Below are 13,575 nucleotides of genomic sequence, written 5' to 3'. Positions count from 1 at the left end.
CCTTTGCTTTTGGTACCTTTGTTGCCTTTGTTGCTCCCTTTGTTCTTGCCATTTGATGAACTAACCAAGAAAAGAGTCAAAAATCTTCAATTTGTAGAATGCCCAAATCGATTTGAAGGTGAAAGGCTTTGCCTTTATGAGAACAAAAATCGACTCAAAGGTGAAGATTTTGTTCTTGGTTTTGATTGTTATTGAAGATGGAGGGATTGATTTGTTGTTTGAAAGATGGTTTGATTTGATTTTGGTGGATTTTGTTGAGGGTTTTTGTTTTTGAGATGGAGAGGATGAGGGTTTTGATGTTGTGGGTAGTGTTTATGAATGAATGAATGAATGAATGAAGGTGGGGTGGGTTATAAAGAAGTCGAGATTTTTCAAGACGCAGGGACAATCCGTGCGGATTGGGCGCAATCCGTGCGGATTCTACAGCTTCAAAATTTTCAAAATCCCGCCTAGAGACGGGCGGATTCTGGGGAATCCGCTCGGATTCTTCTGTGATGGGATGGGCGGATTTTGTGCGGGTGACGGACGGATTCTAGTCCGAGATTTTTCTTTGTTTTTCTTCACCGTGCAAGACGGGCGTCTTGTTCACAAGACGGACGGATTTCGTGTGAGACGGGCGTCTTTCCGTAAATCCGCTCGGATTCTTTGTGATCAAGAAATTTGCAATTTCAAAGCACACTCAGACGGGCGTCTTCTCGGCAGGACGCTCGGATCTTCTTCAGACGGGCGGATTCTCGGGAATCCGCTCGGATTGGTCCTTGTGTACACGGATTGATTCCATCCGTGCACAAACGCATTCCCTTATCATTCTTTCTTTCTTTCTTTCAAATCTTGTGTTCTTCATTGTGGGGGCACTACTAAGGCATGAATAGCCTAGGCAATTGCCATCCCCACACTAAGGTAAAGCACTACACATCAATTGAAATCGTTAATCCCTCCCTCACTTCTCTCTTTTCATGACAATTATTTTGATCAAAGTAAATAAAAATCCAAAAATGACAAAAATGCAATACAAAAATTAAATGTAAGTTAGGGAGTTAGAAATATTTACAAGTGGTGGTTTAGGGAGGACTCCACCAAACTCTCATTCTTGATGAGATGTCAAGGGGGCATGTTCAAGGTGTTGTTGATGTTGCTCAACACCTTGAAGAAGTAATCAAAAGCTTGTTCATTGTTATGGTAGAGGTCCTCAATAGACCGTGCTCCTTGTTGTTGATCATGATCAATGGCATGCCCAATGTAGGGATTAAAGATCCCTTCAAATTCGTCGTCCCAAAGACCACAAACTTCATTGAGTTGATCATTGAAAATCTCTTGCTTAGATGGAGACAACTCTCCCAATTTCTTCTCTTGGCCAATGAGGCCATCTTCTTCTTCCTTGGTTGATTTTTATGAGCTTTGCAAGCTCTCCTTGTCACAATTCACTTGTTCTTTGAATGGAGCATCTTCAATTTTCTTCCTCCATTGGAGTTCCGATTTCTTCCTCTCATCCTTCCGGCTATAATGATCGATCATGAAACATGGCTCATGCAAACGAGGAGCTCTCATGGTTTTGTCAAGATTAAAAGTTATGCTTTCATCTCCCGCTTCTAGAGTGAGCTCTCCATGTTTCACATCAATCACCGCACCCGCGGTGTGTAGGAAAGGTCTTCCTAAGATGATTGGAATGTTGGAATCTTCCTCCATATCAACAATGACAAAGTCTACCGGGATGAAAAACTTCCCAATTCGCACGGGGACATCTTCCCATATCCCTAATGGTTTCTTCGTCGATCTATCGGCCATTTGAAGAGTGATATTGGTGCATTTAAGCTCTCCCATTCCCAACCTTTTACTCACCGAGTACGGCATGACACTCACACTAGCCCCTAGATCACATAAGGCTTTGTTGATCGTTGTGTCGCCAATGGTACACGGTATTGAGAAGCTTCCCGGATCCTTTAACTTTGGAGGTGAACTCCCTTGAAGTATTGCACTACTCACCTTAGTGAAGGCGATAGTCTCAAGTTTCCGGATCGACTTCTTCTTTGTGAGGATATCTTTCATGTACTTTGCATAGGCCGGAACGTGATTGATTAATTCCGTGAAAGGAATTGAGACTTCTAAATTCTTCACAATTTCCATGAACTTTCCAAGTTGATCATCAAATCTGGGCTTGGCTTGACGACTTGGAAAAGGAAGTCTAATCACAATGGGCTCCTTTTCTTTGGCCTTGTCTTCATTTTTCTTTGAACTTTCTTCTTTTGATGATTCCCCTTCTTTGGGGCTTTGCACAATTTCTTCCTTTTCACTAGCTTTCACAACTTCATCCTCAACTTGCTTCTTCGGTGCCTCATATCTTGTACCACTTCTCAAGTGAATGGCACTAACCGTTTCATGTCTAGGGGGATTACTTTGAGGTGGTAATTGCCCCTTTTGTCTTTGTGAGCTTGAAGATGCTAGTTGAGTCAATTGTGTTTCCAACATCTTGGTGTGAGCTAGAATGTTGTTGATGGTGGTGTCTTTTGCTTGGCTATCTTTTTGCATTTGGGTGAAAAATTCTTGTTGATTCTTTTGCATTTGGAGGACCGCTTTTGGACATCAAAACCTTGGTCATTTTGGTGATTGTATGGATTTTGATTTTGGTAACCTTGGTTTTGATTGTAAAAGGGTCTTTGATTTTGATTTCTCATGGTGGTGGAGTGTATGTTGTTTGAGGGTTTTGAACATTTTGGCTTTTGTATGAGAGATTTGGATGGAACTTGGTGTTTTCATTGTAAAAATTTGAATAAGGGGTACCACTTTTGTAAGCTTGGAAAGCATTAACTTGTTCGGTTGTTCCCCTACATTCACTTGAGTCATGACCCAAGGTTCCACAATTCTCACATATCCCGCTTGGGATTGATGAGGATGCCGTCATGGCATTGACATGATGCTTTGATGATTTTGAGTTTTCCTCAAGTCTAGCCATAGCTTGTTCAAACTTCAAGTTGATTGTGTCAATGTGAGCACTAAGTTGAGCACCCAATTGAGTAACGGAGTCCACTTCATACTTTCCTCCTCTAGTATCCTTGCGAGGTCTACTATATTGTGAATTATGGACCGCCATTTCCTCAATCTTGTTCCATGTTTGATTGTCATCAACTTCGGTGAACATTCCATTTGATCCCATATTGAGAATGTTCCTTGAATCTTCATATAAACCATTCCAAAATTGTTGCACTAAAAACCATTCGCTAAGTCCATGGTGAGGACATGAGCGACAAATACCTTTGAACCGCTCCCAAGCTTCATACAAAGATTCTTCATCCCTTTGCTTAAAACCCGTAATTTGAGCTCTTAGCATGTTAGTCTTTTCCGGTGGGTAGAATGTTTTGTAGAAAGCTAGAGCTAGCTTCTTCCAAGAATCTATTCCAAGGGTGGCCTTATCAAGGCCCTTCAACCATTGCTTTGCGGTGCCGATTAACGAAAAAGGAAATAAGACCCATCTTATTTGGTCTTGAGTCACGCCTGTTTGAGAGATAGCTTCACAATAATCGCAAAAGGTTTCCATATGAGAATGAGGGTCCTCACTAGGCATTCCCCCGAATTGGCTCCTCTCAACTAGTTGGATGAAGGCGGACTTGGCAATAAAGTTTCCGGTAAGATGTTGTGGTGTAGGAGTACCATTTGGTAAATCCTCCTCGGTGGGTATAGAGTGTGACGAGAATTTATGCATTGTAGGTGGATTTTGTGTGGTATTGTTTAATGGGTTCTCTTCTCCTTCTATTGCGAAAGGATTGACAAACTCACTAGTGGGTTGAACAACTTCACCAACACCTCCCAAATTCCTCCTAACAAGTCTCCTATTATTCGTCAAGGTTCTTTCGATTTCACGGTCAAAAGGTAACAAATCTCTTTGTAACCTTCTAGACATGCAAAATATCAAACAACTCAAAAACAATTAGAACAAACCTTGAGGAGTTTTACTTCCCAAGGTGAAAAAGACACAACTAAAAACAATAAAAGAAATCTTAAATCAATTAAACACCGTCCCCGGCAACGGCGCCATTTTTGATCGAGGCCATTTCGTGTTCACAATTAAGCATATGTGGTCGTTGGTCAATGGTCGATACAAAACACAATTTATACTTCACAAACAACTCTACAATTAGTAAAGAGGCAAGTAAAGGTCGGATCCCAAGGGACGGGTATTGAAATGAGAATTCTATCGTAACTAGTAGTGTCTAGGGGTGTCACAAATTGGGTTGATGTAGAAGGTTACTAAACTAAAATAGCAATGAAAATAAACTAGCAAGATGAATAAAATAAGGGGTGTAAACAATTGATTAAAAGCACTAGGGTGTCATGGGTTCATAGGGGATTCATGGGATATGATCATACAAACATGTTCTCAAATTATAAGCAAGCAATTATTGTTGTGATGGATTGAGTTGGGTTATATCTTACAATCCTAGGAAAGTTTGGGTCCCGGAGCCGAATCGATTAGATTGTACAACACCTACAAGTCGACTTAATCTTTCCTACTCAACACATGCATGGTCTAACAAGACTCGAGTTGGGTTATGTCTTACAAGTCAAGTTGAAAGGATAGAAGATGATAGTAAATGCAAGGATTCATAGGCTTAGCATTTCATCAAATATAACATGTGCATGTATTAAGATCAAAACAAGCAAGCAAATAAGATATGAAAGCATATTAATTTAAGCATGAATCATTCCCCATGTTGGTTTCCCCTAATCACCCATTAAACCCTAGCTAAGAGACTACTCACTCATTATCATATTTAACATGCTAGAAAGGTTGTCAATCATACTAACATAATGAAACATGATGAATAAATGAAAGTAATTAGCAATAATTAAAAAGGGATTAAGAGATTATACCTACTAATGATTCCAATAATAAAGCAAGAATAATAGAAGTACTTGAATCCTAGATTGAGAGGTTGTCAATCTCCCAATAATAACCCAAATAATCTTCAATTACCCAAAATAAAGGAAGAACAAGAGAGAGATTAAAGAACTAAAACTTGGATTAAAACTTGATTAATACTTGATTACAATATTGAAGAGAGATTTGATTGATATTAACTACACTAATTATTGATAAGAAGAACATGCTCCTCTAATTAGACTAATGGGGTATTTATAGTGAAAATTAGGGAGGATGCATTAGGGTTAACTAAGGGCTAAACTAGTAATTACACTTTTTAAGTTGAGCAAGGAGACTCCGGTATTTTCTGAGAGAAGGGCTTCTCTAATCGTAGCTTGAAGAATGAAAACGTCTTTGTCTTCATCAAATCCGTGCGGATGGGAGTCGGGACGGCCGGATCTGGGCTGAGGAATCCGAGCGGATCCTTGGGCAAGACGCTCGGATTGGCGAGGGGGAATCCGAGCGGATTCCTTTGAGGGACGCTCGGATTGGGCTGGACGGACGGGCGGATTGTATACAATCCGTTCGGATTGTCTGGCAGCGTCAATTCTTCTTCTTTTCTTCCCTTTTCTTCATGAATTCCTTGGGGATTTCCTTGGGGACTCAAGGATCCTTTCTCAACAATGCTCTTCTACTATGCTATGTACAAAGGCCTTCTAGTCTTGTCCCTCCTTGATGCTTGGTCATTGAATACAATCAATTTAGCCTCGTTTTGCCACGAAAATGCAAAATTCTTACTCCTTTCCTACCAAGGGATCAAAATCTCAAAGAATATGAAAAACAAAGAACTAAAGATAAGAAATGACCCAAATAGGCACTAAAAAGCATGGAAACAATGGTAATTCGGGGGCTAAATATGCGCCAATTATGGTCACATCAGCCATGTCTTAGAACCATCGAAATTTATTGTTCCTTTCTTCGTTAGGTTCGTTAGTGGGGGTTTCCTTATCCTCGTCAACGGTGTCAACAGTTTTAGCATGTTCGGCATTTTTTCGTATATCATGAGCCTTTTTGACACAATTGATTTGGATGTGACCCGTATGACCACAGTAATTGCAAATCAGGTATTCAGGAAGATCAGCATACTTCTTTTTTCTGAAATCAAAATCCAAAGGTGTTGATTTGCCTTTAGAGTGATCTCTACGGCTGTAGCACTCATGTCCTAACCCCATCTTCATATTATTGTCAGATTGTTCGGTTAGGAAGTTTAGGACTTTTGTGCTACGTTCCCACTTATCATGGACCTTTCTAGCGTGTAGAAGTAGGTCTTTTAGGGTTTTAATTTCCTCTTGACATTTCGTATGATCTACATCATTGTCCTTTTTAAAGTTATCACGAAAGTCTTGGAATCGTTTGTTAAGAATGAACACAACATCGGTGTGTTGTCTCTTAACATTGATCATATCGGTCTTAGATTCCTTTAATTGCTTTGAAAGGGAATCTATCTCTTCCTTTTAGTTTAATATCACTGCTTCATTAGATGTGACCTTAGCTTCCAAAATTTCTTTGGCTTTTCTAAGTTCTAAATTTATAGCTTCATTAGCTATAACTTTGGCTTGAAGGTGCTTGATGTTAAGCTTTAGGTCGGAAGTTATAGCTTCATTAGCTATAACTTTGGACTCTAATTCCTTCTTTTCAGCCATAGTAGAATATAATGTTGTTGCTTTCTCAGCTATAACTTTAGATTTCAACTTCTTAGCTTTAGCCTTGAGAGTATGATTCTCTTCTGCGATTTTGAGAATATGTTCCTTTAGATCTTTCAATTCCAAATCCTGTTCGTGACACTTATCAAGAGATTGTTCAAAGAATTCAATTAAAGCACTTTTAGACAATTTCTTAACGCGTTTTTTAAGCTCAAGATAACTTACCTCTTCATCGTCATCTTCGTCTGATTCTCCGAGAAAGCAATAGTTTGAGTGAGAATTTGTGCTTTCATCGTCGCTGTCGGAGATTAGGTCAAGACTAACACTGCTGAGACAAAGGTTGGCCACTTCGTCGTCTTCAGATTCCTCGTCATCTTCAGAATCAAGGTCTCCCCAACACGAAGCCATCATAACTTGTTTGAATTCTCTCTTTGTCTTCTCACGTTTTGTCTTGTCCTTTATCTTTTCCCATGTTGGACAATCCTTGATCATATGACCAAATTCTCCACACTTGAATCAACCTCTATTTGCGAAAGATGACTTTGATTCAGCAACCTTTTTGTTGGACGATTTGTTGTTGTTGATGTAGGATGATTTTGTTTGTTTATTTCGAAATATTTTGTTTTTGAAACGGCGTGCAAACAATACAGTTTCATCCTCCAATTCAGAGTCCACTTCTTCACTCTTTAAGGCCATACTCTTATTTCGGCTTGGTTCGGCGTCATCTTTGTTAAGAGTAATTTCATGAGCCATAAGAGCACCGATGAGTTCTTGATAGGATAAGTTTTCAAGATCTCGTGATTCCTCCATTGCAGTGACTTTTGCACGCCACTTCTTAGTAAGGCTTCTAAGAACCTTTCTAGCAATATCCTCGGTACTGAATTTCCTACCTAGATTTTTCAGTTCGTTTATAATGCTTGAAAACCTAGCCGACATACTATCTAAGGATTCATTAGGCTCCATAATGAACAGCTCATATTTTTGCATAAGCAAATCTATTCGGTGCTTCCTAACAATAGAAGTACCTTCATAAGCTAGTTCAAGCCCATGCCATATCTCCTTGGCCGTAGAGCATGAAGAAAACCGATCAAATTCCGTAGAAGTCATTCCGTTTTGCAGGAAACTTATTGCTTTGGAGTTCTTTTCGGCCTTCTTGTAGTCGGCCTCGACACAGTCCTCTTCTTTCTTCTCATAGGTAGTGCCTTCCTCGGATGCTACAAGAATTTTATGCGGTCCGTTTTGGATAATCCTCCAGTACTCCCAACCGTGACCTTTCACATAGTGAGTCATCATGTTTTTCCACAATCCATAATTCTTCCCATCAAAGACGGGACACTTGAGATATTTGGAATCCATTTATCACGTGATAGGCAGCGGAATATAAAACGATAAGATAAATGAAAAACAAGATAGATCAACCTCTTTGCGGTTAGGAAATCAAGAGCACGAGGCTCTGATACCAATTAAAGAGTCTATTGATCCAAAATACTCAAGAGGGGGGGGTGAATTGAGGATTTAAAACTTTTGAAAGCTTTTTCGATTATGCTAATGTAATTGATTATTTAAAGTTTATTGATTAAACTTTAACTAATCAACTAATGAAAGTATGCGAAATAAACGAAAGAACGAAGAGACACACGGTTTTTGAAGTGGTTCAGTTTCACAAGTCGAAACCTACGTCCACTATTCTCGATTAATAAATTTAGTACCTTTCTACGGATTACAAATTTACTAACCCAACTCGTACAACTAACTCTAGCTGTAACTCAATGAGTACCGTTAAATACTCGAGTGACTAACTTACGCTAATAAGAAAGCACTGATGATTCTAACAAAGGTTCACGTTAATGAACAAGTAAGAAATCAACTAAGCACTATTATCTTATAACGATAAAATAAGAACAAGTATGCGAGCTTCCAAAAAACACACGACCTTTTCAAAATAACAAATCGGTTTTTCTGTTTGAAAACACACGGTTCGCTTTGTAAAATAAAAATCAATTTTTATGATTAAGGTCTCTAATTTAGATGTTGTAAATAGCAAAGTATTTATAGGAAAGAAAGAGTAGGCCACACGGTTTTTGCACAAACCCTAGTAGCCAAAAATAATAAGATATGTAAACAAATCATATCTTCTTATTATCTCTTTCCTAAAAGCCTTAAAAGATAATAAAGAATATTCCAAGAGATAGAATATAATCTATTCAAATATTATCTTTACTATAAATTCTGAGATTATGATAAGATTTCCTAAAACAAGAATATCTTTTATCATAAACAAATATGTTAAGTAAGATATATAAGATACGTAAAGATATTATTATAGAATAAAATCTTTACCAAATATACACTAGGTAACACGAGATATCACGGCTCATATGCCTCGTGACTCGTGCAAACCCTAGTTTTAACATATGGGTTAGAATTTAGGTTTTAAGAGAGGTTTTGTTGAAACCCTAATTAGTAGCAAAGTCCAACTCATAAGTTGACCCAACACGACTACTAATCAACGCCCAATACAAAACCGAGCTCCTCACTAAACCAGGCTTTATTATATAAACACTTTCATTAAAACATTTAAAATAAATTTTAAACTATTATCAAAACAATTTTCGAACAAAATAATTCGCGTGTAAAAACTCAGCATCTCAATGTTATAGTAGGAGAGCTATAACATTGAGCTCTTTTACTAGTAATGTTATAGCTGCAAAGCTATAACTTTACTAAATTAAGAAACTCATTCTTAATTATCATTACGAGATAATCACCTATACTATTCTAATCTTCAGAGAAAATTTCGAGTATAGGCTACATCATCATCCAAGCTTGATTAATCTTCTAGACGGACTTCGTCTTCATATAAGTCTTGAATGAATCTTCACATCATTTAATCTTCAATGGAGACTAGTATACTTTCGTCACAACTTCCTTTATTGCTTGTGTTAGATGATTTGAATCTAAAATACTTGGATAAACGATTACGCGCAACAAGTATATAAAATATAGAACACTCTTGACATCATCAAAACATAAACATATAAGCTATATGATTCAACAATCGTTTATCATAGTTTTTACTTAAAAATTATTTCAAAAGGGGATCTATCGATAAAAATTTATTCTTGAAGAACCAAGGGTCGAATATTTTAATTATCCAAATTTATGTTGATGATATTATATTTGGTTCTACTAATGAGAAATTGTGTAAGTACTTCTCTGAGTTAATGGAGTCAAAATTTGAAATGAGTATGATGGGAGAATTATGATTCTTCCTAGGTCTACAGATTAAGCAAACTCGAGAAGGTATAATGGTACATCAACAAAAATATATTAAGGAGCTACTTAAGAAGTTCGGGATGGAAAAGGCTGCAACTGTTTCTACACTAATGGTAGCAAATACGAAGTTAGAAAAAAATGAAGATGGTAAGTCTATAAATGAGACGCTCTATAGAGGTATGATATGCTCTCTTCTTTATCTTACAGCTAGTCGTCCTGACATTATGCAAAGTGTATGTGTATGTGCTCGTTTTCAAGCAAATCCTAAAGAAGCACATTTAGTAGCTGTGAAACGCATATTGCGATATCTCATCAGAACAAGTAAACTTTATCTGTTTTATCCTATGTTTGATAGTTTTTATCTTAAAGGATATTTAGATGCTGATTTCGGAGGATGTTCTATAGATAGAAAAAGTACATCTGGAACAGCAACGTTCCTTGGTTCTAGCATAATCACATGGGGATCTAAGAAACAAGCCACAGTTGTATTATCTACAACTGAAAGTGAGTACATTGCATCATCACTGGTATGTTCTCAATTACTTTGGCTTAAACAACAGTTATGTGATTATGGGGTGATTTTTACATGCATACCGATTTATTGTGATAATATTAGCACAATTGCTATTTCCAAAAATCTTGTCCAACATTGTAGAACTAAACATATAGATATTCATCATCATTTTCTTAGAGACCATGTTGAGAAAGGAAACATTAAATTAATCTTTTGTCCTACTGACGATCAAAAGGCCGATACTTTTACCAAGCCTTTAACTAGTGAACGTTTTGCTAAACTACGTCTAGAAATTGGCTTAATTAATGACAATTGATATCTGAATGTTTACTTTCCCTCAATGACTGACGAATTCTGAACAAAGTTGAACTGTGTCCGTATTATGTAAGGTGAATACATATTTGATGCATAATCTGTACGTATACGTTGGTACTAAAATCTTAGTCGATTTGTGTTTATTCAAGAAGTGGAAATTTGTTATACAATAGATCGTATATCATATGATTCAATATTTCATTATTTCTCGTATTTTGGAATTTCTTCCAAATACTCTCGATATTTTTAGTGATAAAAATATTACTCATAATGAAATAGTTTCTCATATGTAGTATGATATATTCTTACAAGACATTTGCCAGCGTTTTGTGTCTTTAAGTCTCTCACAAAATATTCCGTCGCAAAATATCTTCGCGTCATCTAAGGAAAGTTGTCCTTTTATGAAGGAGAACATAAAGGAAGGAATATATGGTACATATTAGTTTTGAAAAGGAAGGAAACTCTGCATTAATAGTTATGAGGAATGTTTGAGAGATATATCATTGAGGTGTGGGTCTTCTTATTGCATACAAACACTCACACAACTCTTATTCTTTTCTCTCTCTCTCTCTCTCCCACGACTTTTCACACTCAATCCGTCAAATCACTTCTCTTCCCCATAAATGTCATAATTACCGCACATTAAAACTCCCAACTCCTCTTATTTTTACCAATCATTCATAGCACTCAATCTTTCCACTCACAAAAACCGCCAAATATTTTATCTCATCTCTCTCAAAATTCTTTCAATACCTTGATTAAAATGGCATCCAAACAACCGTTTGAATCTCTAGACGCAAGCATTCTGGGTAAATGAAAATTTGATCAGATGGAGATAGGAGAAGGATCGCATGATGAGATTTTAGAAGGGGATGTGGATAATGAAGGGGAGACGAAATCTACTTCCTTGAATGACATTAAGGAAACACTTGCTTATCAGTTTCTTATGCTTGAGACTTCTTTGACTCAACGCATGGGGGTTCTTGAGCACTCTGTAGCCACCCTCAACGCTAAGGTGGACGTTGCTCTTCAGGATCTTAAGTTGCTTAAGGATGGTGGAAATATTCTGATTGCTGGGGTTCAAGATGTTGTTCAGCAAGCATGAATTGCCTCATCCCTTCCTGGACATAGGTACAATGTCCTTCTTAACATATTAAGGCACATTGTCAACACTACTGATCGCTCTGTTTATATTCTAACTATGTTGAATCCTTTGAATGCACAATGAATGGTTTCTCAGGGCGATTTGTGTTGTCGTTATGGACATACTGTCAGAAGTAGTTAGGGTTGGCAAGGGTTTCTTCGTTGTATGATGGTTTATGAAGTTATATTTTGCTGATGGTTGTTAAAACTAAATCTTGGAAGGCTTTATGGAGAATGTGCCTGGGGTCATGGTGATTTTCTTTCTGGGTGTTGTGCAGGTGTCAATCTGAAGTAACATTGATGATCTTGGGTGTAGTTGCTTATTTTGCTGGTGATCCATTTTATAGATCTTGTAGTTTGCTTTAGGATCATCTCTTTCTTCATCCTTCCTAATTTTGTTAACCCTTGGTCCGTATTAAACAATTTTTTATTTTTTTTATTTTTATGTTTAATCGACTATTTGCTTAATTCCTACTGCGCATGTCTAATTTTGTTGATCTTGTGTGCTAATTTTAAATCGTATTATTCTAGTCTCTTATGCTTTTCGATGAAGTCAAGAGTGGAAAGTAGACCTAAGATTTGATTGATTTAGTTGTCAACCCTTTAGACTCTTTTAACAATTCGTTCTCTGCCTCTAACTTGTGTTTCTAAATCGTGTATAATGGTTTAATTTGGACATTACACTTGATACCTTGATTTCTTTGAAACTTGGTTTATTTGACTATAGACGGTATATATTTGTGGCGGAACTACCTTAGAAATAAATCTTAGGTAAGACTTGACATCATCAAAAAGGGGGAATTTGTTGACCCTAGGTCTTGATGTATTTTGAAGCATGTCAAGTTAACGTTTTATTTCTAAGCTATTTTATTTTACGCTTTTATGAGCTTGGTATGTTTTGTAGTGTTTATTATTTAGGTACTCAAGCTTGATTCAAGAGAAGCGTATTATGAAGATGATCAACGTAAAAATATAACATCAATGAGATCGTCATGAAGTCCTAGAAATAGGTTAAGGACATATCATGTAAAAGAGTATCTTAGAACTATGCACAAAGTAAAACTGGCCTTGAGGGAATGGTGTCCTTAGTCTAGGGAACGGTTACCTCAAGTTCAGAAGAACTCTACTATATCTTCAAGAAACGGTATCCTAAGTTGAGGAGACTGTATCCTCAGGACCCGCAGTAAGTTCGAATTTTAGTTATTTTCTAAAACTCTTTCTATCTCGTTTTGGTTATCTCAAAACTATAATATCTCGTTTTATTTTATGGAGTCCTTGTTAGGATTAAATTTAGACTTGTTTATCTTTTGAAGAAAGATTTTGATATATCTTGTTTACAAGATATTATGAAATCTCTCAACATAAAGATATATTAAGATTTAGTTTTATCTAAACAAGATTCTTACTCTTTGAAAAGATATTTTATATTGTGAAAAATATTCTATTTTTATTTAAAACAATTAACCGAATTTTGTTAAAGATTTTACTTAATCTTTTCGGTTCTTCTTTCATAAAATTTGACTTATATTTTATTCATTTAAAATCTATCTTAGGCCAAGATATTTTGAGAATGATTATTTTTTGTTATTTTATGAAAAAACTAGATTTGAAGTGTGCATCAAGAAACACACGAGAAACCTTAATTCGAAAGGTTTATGGTGTTTACTCGTGTGTGCCTCATTATAAATGCACATCTAAACTTCAAACGTACATACACGACATATACGAACATTCTTGATTAAATTGATATTTTGCAAAATTATTTCCGC

At 36.7% G+C, this 13,575-nt stretch overlaps 1 non-coding gene across 1 annotated transcript; it reads left to right on the top strand.

The window, feature by feature from the left end:
- Positions 1-3,218: 3,218 nt before the first annotated feature.
- Positions 3,219-3,325, top strand: LOC141640206 (small nucleolar RNA R71). Its single transcript, XR_012542896.1, has one exon. It is a non-coding gene; the product is annotated as a small nucleolar RNA R71 (small nucleolar RNA).
- Positions 3,326-13,575: the final 10,250 nt, after the last annotated feature.

Source organism: Silene latifolia, unplaced genomic scaffold, assembly GCF_048544455.1.
Source record: "Silene latifolia isolate original U9 population unplaced genomic scaffold, ASM4854445v1 scaffold_73, whole genome shotgun sequence".
Classification (NCBI taxonomy): Eukaryota; Viridiplantae; Streptophyta; class Magnoliopsida; order Caryophyllales; family Caryophyllaceae; genus Silene; species Silene latifolia.
Note: the sequence above shows the minus strand (reverse complement) of the source record. Positions and strands in the feature narration are given on the sequence as shown.